Raw genomic sequence first — 13,350 nt, 5'->3', positions numbered from 1 at the left:
TCTTTTGGAGAGAAAGATAGACCAAGAGGGGTAGGAGGAGACAAGATGACAAGTAGATTATGGCATTATGTCTATCGCGATCTTTTACTAGAATTTATTTTTGTGGATTTTTTTTTCCACATTATCCGTGACTTATTGCACAAGGTGCATGTGTGATATTGATCGCATTATTCCTAGCAATAGATGGAATGATACTAATGTGTTTATGTTGTGGTGGGTAGATAATTAGATGGAGTTAAGTGAAATTATTATTTTGGAGTAGTGAGCAATTTAATGCATGAAATTTATGTGCTCTACAATATCAAAAAATTTATTACCGAAAGCATTATATTTTGTATGTGTCTATTAGCACAAGGACTTTACATGTGCACATGTGCAATAGATTTATTTTTATGTATTTATTAGAGAAGAAAAAAATCCTATTTTTGTAAAGCTATTAGAATAGACTGTATTTTGATTTATTTGCACAAAATGTTATGGAGTTATGTTTACCACAATCTCTCACCCAATTTTTTAATTGTGGATTTTATTATTTGCCACATGATCTATGGCTTATTGCACTAGAAGGCACACGTTTGATACTAGTCACATTATGCCTAGAAGACTGATGGAAGGATACTAATATATTTATATTATGGTGAGCAAATAATTAGATGGAATTTAGCATAATTATTATTTTGGAGTGCACAATTAAATGCATAGAATTTATGCACTCTACATAGTGGAAAAAAATATTACCAGAAGCATTATATTTTGTATGAACCTATTAGCACAAGGACCTTGCATATGCACATGCATAATAGATTTATTTTTTATGTGTTTATTAGAGAATATAAAATACTATTCTTGTAAAACTATTAGAATAGAGTGTGTTTTGATTTATTTGCACAAAATCAAGTCGTACAATGTGAGGAAAAGCGAGAAACACAAAGAGGGTGCTTTCAATGTTTTTTGGGCACAAAAGCTTATTCTAATATTATAAATATGTGCATGGTAGAGGTACGCACCCATACATGGGGAGAGATTATACCCAATCTTGTGTCGTACATGCTTTTTCAACTTCTTCTCTCTCTTGTTTCTACTTTCGTTATTGTTCAATTTGTGTTTCTCTCAATTTGGGTCTAATAGTTTGTTATTATATGGTTAAGGGGCTCAACAAAGTATGTGAAAAACTTATCAAATAGGAAGACTTGCAATGAATAACTTCAGAGTATAAGTTGAGAGAACAACCTTTCCTAGAGATAATATTGTGGTGCACAGATCGGATGCTGTATCCTCACGTAGTGCGCGCCGGAAGGTCCCCAAGAACAAAAGAACTCTACTTTTTGCACAAAACTCAAGGTAGAAAGCATGCACGACATGAATAAGAGACCAATTGGGTGCAATCTCCCCCCATGCCTTGTGTGAGCGCTCCACAAAGCATGTATTTTTTGTATTAATTATCTTCAAGCTCAAATAATAGCCCAATTTACAAAATAGCACGCTTTTGGATTTTGAGTTTGCTTTAGTGCCAAATAGAAATAAAGCTAATGGGCAGACGCCCAAAGAGTCAGGCATACCCAATACAATGTCCAAATACAAATATCATAATCGTGCGCCCATGCGCATACAAAATAATAAATAAATATCCAACGCCTGAATAAATAGGCGCGACAAAATATAGGCGCCATGCCTAAGGTATGCGCCCATCAAAATATAAGTGATAACTCGAATATACGCTATCCTCCAATGCTTTCCTCTGCCACTGTTGCTATCTCTACACATCAACTAAAGCATTCACAATTGTTAGTAAAATAATACAATTAAACCGACAAAAGTGAATACCTAGCAGTCTTCAGCTACATAAATAAGTCAACTGGTTAGAAATCAATCCTAATCTTAATTTATTATGAGTGCGCACTCTAAACTTATAAACGTTTATTAATTTAATATGTATTTTATAGAATCAGCCACTATGGAATCACCCATGTACACACTAAATTAATGAAACGCCCGAAAAGGATAGGAGTCCCCATCAACTTCTCGCACAAAGAATCCACTTTGTGTATAAGCCCCGGTCAACAAAGTTTACGGAATCCACCGTAAAACCTCACGGAATCCACCATGGCACAGAATCCACCGTGTAATATGCCTCCTGGCATCATACCCCCGGGGTGGGATAGCAATTGTCCTCAATCACTATTAGCTCAATGTGGAGCTAACAGAGTGGGGAAAGCATTTATGTCTCTAGCGTGCATCCATTGGGCCTCTTCAACAAGATGGTTTTTAAACTTGACCAAATATCTAGAATATCTATGGCCAATTCTAATGGTCATAAAGTCAATATCTATGATAGCTTTAGGCTCAAGGATTTCAGTCTCTTCATCTAGCAAAGGGGGTTTTCATAAACAGGGTGTACAGGTAATTGGCCTCTAAAGGGTCTTAATAAACTAATGTGAAAGGTGTTGTGAATTTTCCAATGTGGTGGTAGTTCTAACTTAAATGCATTGTCATTGATTTTGTGAATGATCTTGAATGGTCCATAGAATCTAGGTGCTAATTTCACAACTGGGTGTTTATCTACACTTTATAATCTACGTTTTTCTATTCTTAACCAAACATAGTCATCAACTTTGAAATTCATAGCCTGCCTTTTCTTATTGGCTTGTTTTGTATATGATTGCTGGGCTTTGGCAATCATGTCTTTAACCTCATCAAAAATAGTAGCGTGCATGTTAGCAATATCATTGGCACTTTGAATTCTATTTGATAAAGATGCAATAGGTGTAGACAATCTATAACCATAAATCACTTCAAACGGTGCTTTCTTTGTGGCTGTGTGTGGTGTATTGTTATATGCAAACTATAGTAAATGTAAATGTGTATCCCATGCCTGTGGTTTAGAAATAGTGTAAGCACGTAAAAGATCTAAAATAGTACTGTTAATGGCTTTTGTTTGACCATTAGTTTCAGGATGAAATGCAGATGAGAAATCAATCTTTGTTCCTAGATTAGCAAACAAAGTAATCCAAAAGTTATTACAAAATCTAGAATCACAGTCAGAAATAATAACTTTTGGTAATCCATGATTAGTGAAAACAATTTTCAAAAACAATTGTGCTGCCTGAGATGCTGTTAAAGTTTTCTTGTATGGAATGAAATATGTTTATTTACTAAACCTGTCTACAACAGTCCAAATCATATCATAGTTAGCTTTAGTATTAGGTAAACCAATAATAAAGTCCATAGAAATCTCTTCCCATGGTCTTGATGGAATAGATAAAGGCATTAGTAAACCGTACTATTTACCATGATGTCTCTTAACTCTTTGACAAACCAAACATTCAGAAACAAAGTTAGATACATTAGTGTCCATATGTGGCCAATAAAAATCTTCAGTCAATGTACGCAAAGTAGATATGATATCTCTATGACCTTAATATGGAGGATAATGAATCTCATTCAAAACAAAAGATTTAAATAGAATTTTAACACATAATCTCTTTTCATAAAACATGAATCCATCATTGTAAGACAGTGAATCAATAGGAATCCAGTTATTTCCAACTAATTTATTCCAATCAGCATGAAAAGTAATCTCCTGATGATAAGTATCTTTCATAGGAGTTAAAGAATCAAATGATATAACAGAGATATTATGAATAGTCAGTCTTCTACTTAAAGCATCAGCTACTACATTTTCTTCACTGGTTGATATTGGATAAGGGGATGAAAACTCTGAATAAAAGCTACCCATTTGATATGTCGGTCAGATATTTGGGGTTGACTAAGGAGATGTCTAATGCTTTGTTGGTCAGTCTTAATCATAAACTCAGAACCCATTAAGTAATGTTTCCATTTTCTTAAATCTTGTACAACAGCTAACAATTCTTTATCATAAGTGAAATATTTAAGTTCGGATGGTTTCAGTTTACAGCTAGAATAGGCTATGGGATGATTATCTTGCATAAGTATGGCTCCTATTCCAGATCCGCTAGCATCAGTAACTACTAAAAAGAATGGTCTATTGAAATCACGTAGTTGTAATACAGGAGCATGGGTTAATGCATGTTTCAATAAATCAAAATATTTCTGTTGATTATCAGACCAATGATAAACAATACCTTTTTTAAAAAGTTTAGTCAAAGGCAAAGCAAGTAATGAAAAATTTCTCACAAACTTCTTATAAAAACTAGCAAGACCTAGAAAAGAATGTAACTCATGCACATTTTTGGGTATAGGCCAGTTTAATATTGCTTCTATCTTCTTAGGGTCAACCTTAATACCTTCTGATGACACAATATGACCTAAATATTCAATTTCTATTTGAAAGAACTCACTCTTTTCTGGATTAGCATACAATTGATTATCTTTCAACAACTTGAAAACCAAAGACAGATGTTCATAATGTTCTTTCTCATTTTTACTAAATACCAACATATCATCAAAGAATACTATAATACAATGCTGATATTTCAAAAATATGTGATTCATCATTCTACTAAATGTAGCAGGTGCATTAGTCAATCCAAAAGGCATCACTAAAAATTCATAATGTCCAAATTGTGTTCTAAATGCAGTTTTAAATATATCAGATTTATCTAATCTCACTTGATGATAACCAAATTTAAGATCTATTTTACTAAATATAGCAGAACCTCATAGTTTATCCATAAGATCATCTACCCTAGGAATTGGATATCTATTCTTTACGGTAATCTTATTTAGGGCACGATAATCAATGCACATGCGATAAGTATTATTCTTCTTCTTTACCAACAAAACAGGTGCGCCAAATGGAGAAATACTAGGTCTAATTAATCCTCTGTTTAATAATTCCTCAACTTGATTTTGAATTTCTTTCTGTTCAATCTGGTTATGCCTATATGGTGCTTTGCAGGGTGATTGTGTACCAGGAATTAAATCTATTTTGTGGTCTTCAGGACGTAGAGGAGGTAGTCCAAGTGGTAAATCTTCAACAAAACAATCTTTAAATTGTGCAAGGAATTGTTTATGCCTAGGGTGCATATGTTTTTCTTTAGCTTGAAGTTCATTCACCCAAATTAGATAAGATTTACTACTTTTACGTAATGCACGTTTAGCTTGAGTATGAGTAAGCAGTGGAAAATTATTGGATCCGTGCATACTATACAATGTAATGTGTTTTCCTTGAAAATGAATTTTAATTGAATGCGTGGAATAATCTATGTCAGGATTATGCTGATGATGCCAAAGCATACCTAGGATAATATCAGTGGTCTGTAATGGTACAACTAGAAACTTCCTTCTTTCAGTGTATTCACCAATTTGAATTTCTAAATCATGCACCTCTTGTGTTCCGTTATACCTTGTGCCTAAGAATGCTGCTTTAATGCGATAATGCGTAGGAACAGTTTGTAATTTCAATTCTTTCACTAACTTTGCAGAAATAAAATCATGTGTACTACCATCATCATGAAAAATAATCTTTTCTTTTCCATGCACTAAACATTTCATTGTTAACAAATAATGTGGAGTTGGCATACCTGGTAAAGTATCCGAAGGAGTAGCAATGCCGTCCTCATCTTCCGTAAAGTCAGGCATTTCTTCATGTTCTTCATTTTCCATTGCTCCAAGATAGTTGATATGGACAGGTAGCTTCTTCAATTGGCAATTGGCTGCTGGATGTCCAGGTTGATGGCATTTGTAACACACTATAGGTTTGGCTTTAGATACATTGTTTGCAATGGCAGGAAGTCTAGGAATATTCAGGATTTGGCTGTGAATATGGCTTAGGGTTTTGATTGGTATTTGATGGCAAAGAAGGTGGTTTTGTCCAAGACTTACGGAAAGATGATGAAAGAAATCGACTTTGATTGAATCTTCTAAAATTTGAATTGAATTGCTTAGGACCATAATTACCATTCGCTTGAAATTTTTGTGGACGCTTGTCTCTTCCTCCAATCTTGTCTTCAGTGTCATGAGCTAAAGAAATTGCATCTTCAAGAGTTGCAGGCTTGAACATATTGACTTCATCGTAGTAATGCCCAAGTAATCCAGACATAAACTTGCGCTTGTGAGTCGCTTCAGGTACGTCTTCAAGCATGCGTAGTTGCAATAGGGCATTCCAAAAGCATTCGGTATACTGGGAAATAGGCTCACGATCTCTTTGCTAAAGAAGGTCCCATTGTTTTATGGCTTTTTCATGGAATTGTGGAGGAAGGAAATTCTGCATAAACTTATTTTTGAAACTCTCCCAGGTAGTGGGACAATCTATGCTCTTACGAACCACGGTCCACCAAAGAGATACTCGATCGACAAGTGATTAGTGGCACATTTAATTTTATCTTTTTCACTGTATGTCTCTTCATGAAAGTAATCATCAAACTGACTGATGAATGCAAGAACAGTCTTTCCATCTCGAGTTCCATTGCAAGTATAAAATTTGAAATTTCTTTTACTTATCTTTCTTTCTTTATGGATGGATTGAGCTTCGAGAGTCGCATTGATGGTTCGTTGGATAAGATCTTCGGGTTGTGGTCCATTTTTGTTGGTAGTCGATCGTTGTAAATTGGCCAATTGAACTTGCAAAGCTTGACGGGCTCTTCATTCTTCATCCAGCTGCATCATAATTAAATCCAATTTTTGTTCCATCGTAGGTTCAGGAAGATCGCCTCCAGCCATTAAATCATCCATATTTTGTTCCGTTATCCTGTAAAAATTCAAAAGACCTCACACTCTCAAAATCCAATCAACGGGATGAGCGTAGCTCAAAGTCGGGTGTACAAGGCTTATAGATTTTTGTTTCGCTTTCACGGTCTTCGACTTTTGCGGTTGCGAGATTTGAAGTCTTCGTAAAATCTGTGTATGACCTTCTGTGTGTGCTGAAACTGGTTCAGCAAGTCTGCGTATGCGAACAGAGTCTTCCAGGGAACAACTTTGTAGTTCAGTGCTTCTGCGCAGGAACAGTCCTTATGGGAGTTTTTAGAATAAGTTAGTTTTGACTTCTAGGAACTTGATTGGCCTTCGTGACTTGCAGAATGATAAAACTTGGAGGATTTAAGTGATTGAACCTTGTAAAGCTTATATGACTTAAGCTTTTGAGTAGGATGAAACTGACGATGAAGTTTAGGGGGGGCGATTTTTCCGCCACGAATCAGTTCAGTACATGCCGAATTCCGAAACGTCGAATTTGTGGGCTTAAGCTTACTTAAGCTTTTAACTTAAGCTTAAACTTTTGGTAGTTATGGAACTTATCTGTTTTGTCTGAGAAAAAACGACTTGAACAGGGAGATATTGACATAGTCCTCCGCTTCCCCAGGCCGGTCCTTCGCGATCACAGGCTGTAGACAGAGGTTCTTGACCACCAGGAATCCACTTGTATCGACCGTTCGCGATGAAACTGACTGTAGAGCTCGACTGTTCCAGGAGCTCCGCCTTCGCACAAGATGCGTAGTGATTGGAAGCTCTCGATCTCAGCTTCGCTCTGATACCACTAATGCACAGATCGGATGTTGTATGCTCGCGTAATGAGCGTCAGAAGGTCCCTAAGAACAAAAGAACTCTACTTTTTGCACAAAACTTAAGGTAGAAAGCATGCACGACATGAACAAGAGACCAATTGGGTGCAATCTCCCCCCATGCCTTGTGTGAGCGCTCCACAAAGCATGTATTTTTTGTACTAATCATCTTCAAGCTCAAATAATAGCCCAAATTACAAAATAGCACGCTTTTCGCTTTTGATTTTGCTTTAGTGCCAAATAGAAATAAAGCTAATGGGCGGGCGCCAAAGAGTCAGGCATACCCAATACAATGTCCAAATACAAATATCATAATCGTGCTCCCATGCGCATACAAAATAATAAATAAATATCCAACGCCTTAATAAATAGGTGCGACAAAATATAGGCGCCATGCCTAAGGTATGCGTCCATCAAAATATAAGTGATAACTCGAATACACGCTATCCTCTGCCACTGCTGCTATCTCTACACATCAATTGAAGCATTCACAATCGTTAGTAAAATAATACAATTAAACTGACAAAAGTGAATACCTAGCAGTCTTCAGCTACATAAATAAATCAACTGGTTAGAAATCAATCCTAACCTTAATTTATTACAAGTGCGCACTCTAAACTCATAAAAGTTTATTAATTTAATATGTATTTTGCGGAATCACCCGCTATGGAATCACCCATGTATACACTAAATTAATGAAATGCCCGAAAAGGATAGGCGTCCCCATCAACTTCTCGCACAAAGAATCCACTTTGTGTATGAGCCCTGGTCAACAAAGTTTACGGAATCCACCATGGCACGGAATCCATCGTGTAATATGCCTCCTGGCATCATATTGTCACCCAAGGAACATCCAAATACAAAGATTCTTCACTTTGCCCAATCCTTTTGGAGATGAATGCATAGAGTCATGGCTCATCTTTCCCATAATAATTGAAAAAGAGGAGCCATATCATTTGAATGTTGAAGATTTACCTAGAAACACTACAAAGGATTTAGGCCATAGATAGCCACGTTGACACATTTTTTAAACACATTTTTTTGTAACTTTCTTACCGTGCTTACCTATAATTTTCATGGATACATTCACATGATAATAAACACACAAGCGAGGGGAGAAAAAGTCCAAGGAGATGTAGTTATAGAACTGGTAGAGCTAAAGTCAAACTTTTATAAATAGCAACTCCCAAGTTTTATTTTACCCATCCTTGCATGCCCATTACACATTGTTTATATGAGCTTAGCTCACATTGTATTAAAATATATACACAATATCATTGCTTGACATAACATGTTGAAGGACAAAAAGTAATGGATAAAAGTATACTCTTGTTTGCATTCTATAATGAAAATACAAAGCTATTCATGCTTATCTTTGATTTTTAAGTACAAATTCTAGAAAATTCTAACAAGCATGTTTTATTGGTGCAGGATGGGTGCACATAGCACTCCCTCACCAGGAAGTACTTATTGTGGATGAGGATTTGGATCTCTTCATGACACAATACATGCATCATGTGTAGAGTGAGGGCAATGTTTTGCTCTTTGTCATACACCTCCATCTTCCCTTGTAATGCTTTTACCGAATAAGCAAGCCATTACTTCCAAAGAAGTATGGCATCTATAAACATGTAGACAAGGATACGGGCCTCCATCTATCTTTTAAAACCAAAGGAAATGAAATTAAGCATACTAATACTAAAATAAAAAGGTATTATTTAAAAACATAATCTAAGATCAAATAAAACTATAGATTATTTCTTATTTTCTTTCTTTTTTATCTCTCATTGTTGTCCTTGTTGTGCCAACTTTTATTGCACTTTTACATAAGCAAAATGTTCCTACTATGGAATGCAATGAGGATGACAATGAGGATACAAAAGCTAATCTAAACCTTTTGTATCTTTATTACACTTTTCCGTGACAATGCAATAGGCTGTGGTCCTATATACAACACTACAACCCTATGTCAATGTGTTCTGCATAGATTAGGGGTTGTAACACTAAAGGTATATATTACCAATGATGAGGTAATTTTCCTTGAAATCAATACTCCCATTGAGGACACTAAGTTTTACTTGATCGAAACAGGGATTCTGATTTTCCAATGACTTATTAAGTCATACCAATTGCTTGCACAAAAACTAATCAGGACATTTCCATGAATTATTTCATACTGGTTTCTATTTGTGATTGATATGGGTACTCATTTGAACTTTCAAAAATTTTATAGTTGTGGAAATAGATAGGGGTTTGCAATATATGCAACTTAGTTCATGATAGTTCTCATTCATAATTGTTAGGGGCAATCATTTGAAGTTCCTATAATATTTTATAGTTATATATAGATTGCTCATGCCCCGAGATTTAGATTTTGATCTAGATGTTGAGACATGGTGATGTTGGGGGGATGTTGATGTTGAGTGTGTATGTATATATGGTTTTTTTAGTTTCATTAATATATTAAATTATTGGGTGTCATTGTTGGTATTGATCTTTATCTAGCAATTCACCTTGATATTTACTTGATTTGGCAAAGAAACAAGTCATTGGAGTTGCATCATGCCATAGGAATCTCATATTCTTTTTTTCTAAGTCTCTATGTAGCTTTCTTCCTAATTTAGAAAGTCCTTTTGATACTATCACACTTTGTTATTTATTTGTATAGGTGCATCTTGGTGCTTTTCCTTGTACTTAAGAAAATTTGTCTAATGAAATTTTCAACATCTTGTGAGGATACTCTTTGTGCTCATAAGTCATATTTATTAATGATATTTTTTGAGAGAGAGAGAGAGAGAGAGAATGTTTCACTCACCTTAAGCCATCATTACTCAATGTGCTTGGTGGTATATCATAAATGGATAGCTAACTAGGTGTGCAATTGTCTATTTCTACTATATGATGTTCTTTTGAATGTGGGATATAGTATACCATAAATAGATAGCAATGTAACCTATCAATATTCAAGCATTGTGCGCCATTGAAGGATGATTGGATCAAGCCACAAAACCACAGAGGAGAGGTTATGAAGCAAGATGGAAGTAGGATTGTAAGCAATTCCAAGTGAGAATCCTTGTGAAATTTTAGAAGCTCAACATATCATGGAAGAGAACGTCATGCAAGGCACCTAAGTTATGGAAAGGTGTACGTGGCTTTGTTGAATGCCAATTAGGATATCAATATAATTTCATCATTTGATGGTAGGACGGAGAAGTTTAGACAACATTAGAGGAGAACATTGGAGATGCTAGCTCACACAATAAGGAATTCAAAGGACTAAGCTTTTGTACTTTATACCTTTTTGAACACCATAGTAGGATTGAGTAGTCATAGTAGCTTGTTTTACAAGGCTGTTGTTTACACAAGCGCCAATATAGTTGGCCCACCTGGAGTTAAAAAAGAGTCATCATAAGAGACATTCCTTCCTGTAGCATGTCTGCTGATGGATTTTTGCCTACTACAGCCGTACATGTCACCAAGGGCTCTTTGTTGCACTGATCATCACCACAAGGGGATGGTGACTAGCTGTTATCATGGCTCCATCGACACAAAGAGAATGATTCAAAGGCAAGAGAGGGGTGGTATTGCCTTCCCGTGCTTCTTTGACACCGCGCTAGGTAGCGACACAAGGCGGTCTAGAATACACCGACAATGATAATGGTCGTTAAGGTGTTGGTAATACCAACGGTGATGCTCACAGCAAGTATAGTAGGAGAGGATACTAGCAGCAATAAGCGGATAAGATGATTGAGATGACGGTGCCCAAAATGCAGACAATGGCTACCTCCCTGTTACACGACTTCATCATCTCCTCTTCTTTGCAGATCGAATGTGCAGAAGAAACCCCCCATCACCCTACTCACGTGTCCGGTTTCCCCAAACTACAATGTACTCCCGTCTTATTTCTGCTACGTCCCCTGCAAAGCCTTGTGTTTTCCATTTCCTCCCTCTCCATGCATGGCGGCCCACTCAAGCTCTTTTTACCTTCTTTTTCTCTTATCCTTAGCTTTGTCTCCTCTCTAGCGAAAAACAAACTCCCTTAAAGCAATGTGCTTTTCTCTCCCTCATGCTCGTACACACAAACATATTTTCGTTCAAAACCTTAGCCAAAAGAATCCACTCCCATGGAACACAACCTACTCTTGGTCAAGTGTATGAATACATTGTGAGCATGAGAATCAAAAACCACATAAGTTGCAATTCATAATTCCCACCATTGACCTTCCACTTCAAACAAAACATCTCCAATGTATTCACTTCCTCCTTCACATAAGGCATTCCTGGACTTTCCTCCTCTAAACTTATGATCTTATTCATACATATTAGAGCCAACTTAATGCATCCTATTTTGCTAAACATAACATCTCCCTGTCAATGCTATCTTGAAGCTAGCTATCTTCTTAATAAGCACCCTTCCATCATGGGTTTTCAAAAGTAGATGTATAATGGCATGACATCTAGCCCTCTAAACCTGCTCATCCCCTGGATGAGCCATATCTACACATTCACATTTCCTCTAAGCTCTACAAACAAGTCAAGCTCCTCGTCCTCAACATCTAAGATAGCATCATCTTCCACTACTTCCTCATCAAGCTTTTGAACTATAGACTCATCCTCAACTAAATTTTCCACTGCATAGTAGTGCTTCATTTGTCCTTTTGAGGATTTTGATATGCTTACGTGCAATACATGTCTTCAAAATTGTTCCATCTAGCTCAGTTAGCTCATAAATAGCATTGTCATATGCATGCTTCACCTTGTAAGTTGCAAACCACCTTCTCACCATCTTGTGAATGGTGTTATGCTGATTGTCCAAGCTACTATTGTACATTAATCACTACAACAAAAAGGCCTCTTAGACGCACTTTTAGACACGATTTTTGAATTGAGAGAAAATCTTACGGGCGCGTTGTCAAAGAGTTTACTGTTCATGATATAAATCATGGGATTCTTATGAACACATATGAGTTTCACTGGAAGTTATATGAGATATTTGCATACAAAATTCAGGCATTGTTATCCAATAAACACCTTAGTTATACAAGTTCTTTTGTATTTAGCATATAATTTTCACTTATACCATGTACATTTATGAAAAATACGTTTATGGGAACCTACAACTTGGACATCTGGAAGTAATTGACAGTCTGCAGGATAAATCACATTAATTCAGGTACAAAAATATGGTCAGAAACCAAGAATGATGCCAAAAACTGTCAAAAGTCCACTAGGTCCACATGGGACCAGAAGTAACTGACTTAAGTGACCAGCAAGTGACCTAGGCTAGTCAAAAAGTGACCAGGGACTGAGCAGAGAGCAGCCCGCATTTTTCGGCGCAAAATGCGGGCTGCACTGTCTGAGGCAAACTGGAGAGAGCTGGAGCTATGGTGCATGAAATGGAGCATCCAAACTGAAGATTAACAGGCCCAACTACTGAAGATGTAAAACATGGTGAGGGCTCCACTTCTCTGCCTCTTTGGTCTGACAAAAATGCATGTTGAAACAGTCTATCAAAGAAGGAAATCTGAGAGAAGAGTATTCAGCCTCCTCTTATGCACGACTTCTCTCATCTTGTTTACCTTATTCTTGGTCCAATGAAGGCCGACTTATACCCAAGTACTTGAGTGACTTTGGGGCAAGCAAAGGGTGAGGATATTGAAGACTTATGGACTGTTATGGGCTGCAATAACTAGTCATAAACAGGGCAGCCCACTATTATGATCCATTTTTATGAGTAAACATGGGGTTTTTATGGTTGTAATGGAGGGAAATGACCTCTTTTCTTCAGGACATTGTTCATAGATGATCAAAAGTGCTTCTTCTTGAGTTTATGCACTCATTTTGAACTTGATTATGGGCTGGAATTTTCTGT

The sequence above is a fragment of the Lygodium microphyllum genome, chromosome 27 (genome assembly GCF_053477565.2).
Source record: "Lygodium microphyllum isolate KBCC chromosome 27, Lygodium_microphyllum_v1.1.10, whole genome shotgun sequence".
Lineage (NCBI taxonomy): Eukaryota > Viridiplantae > Streptophyta > Polypodiopsida > Schizaeales > Lygodiaceae > Lygodium > Lygodium microphyllum.
Note: the sequence above shows the minus strand (reverse complement) of the source record.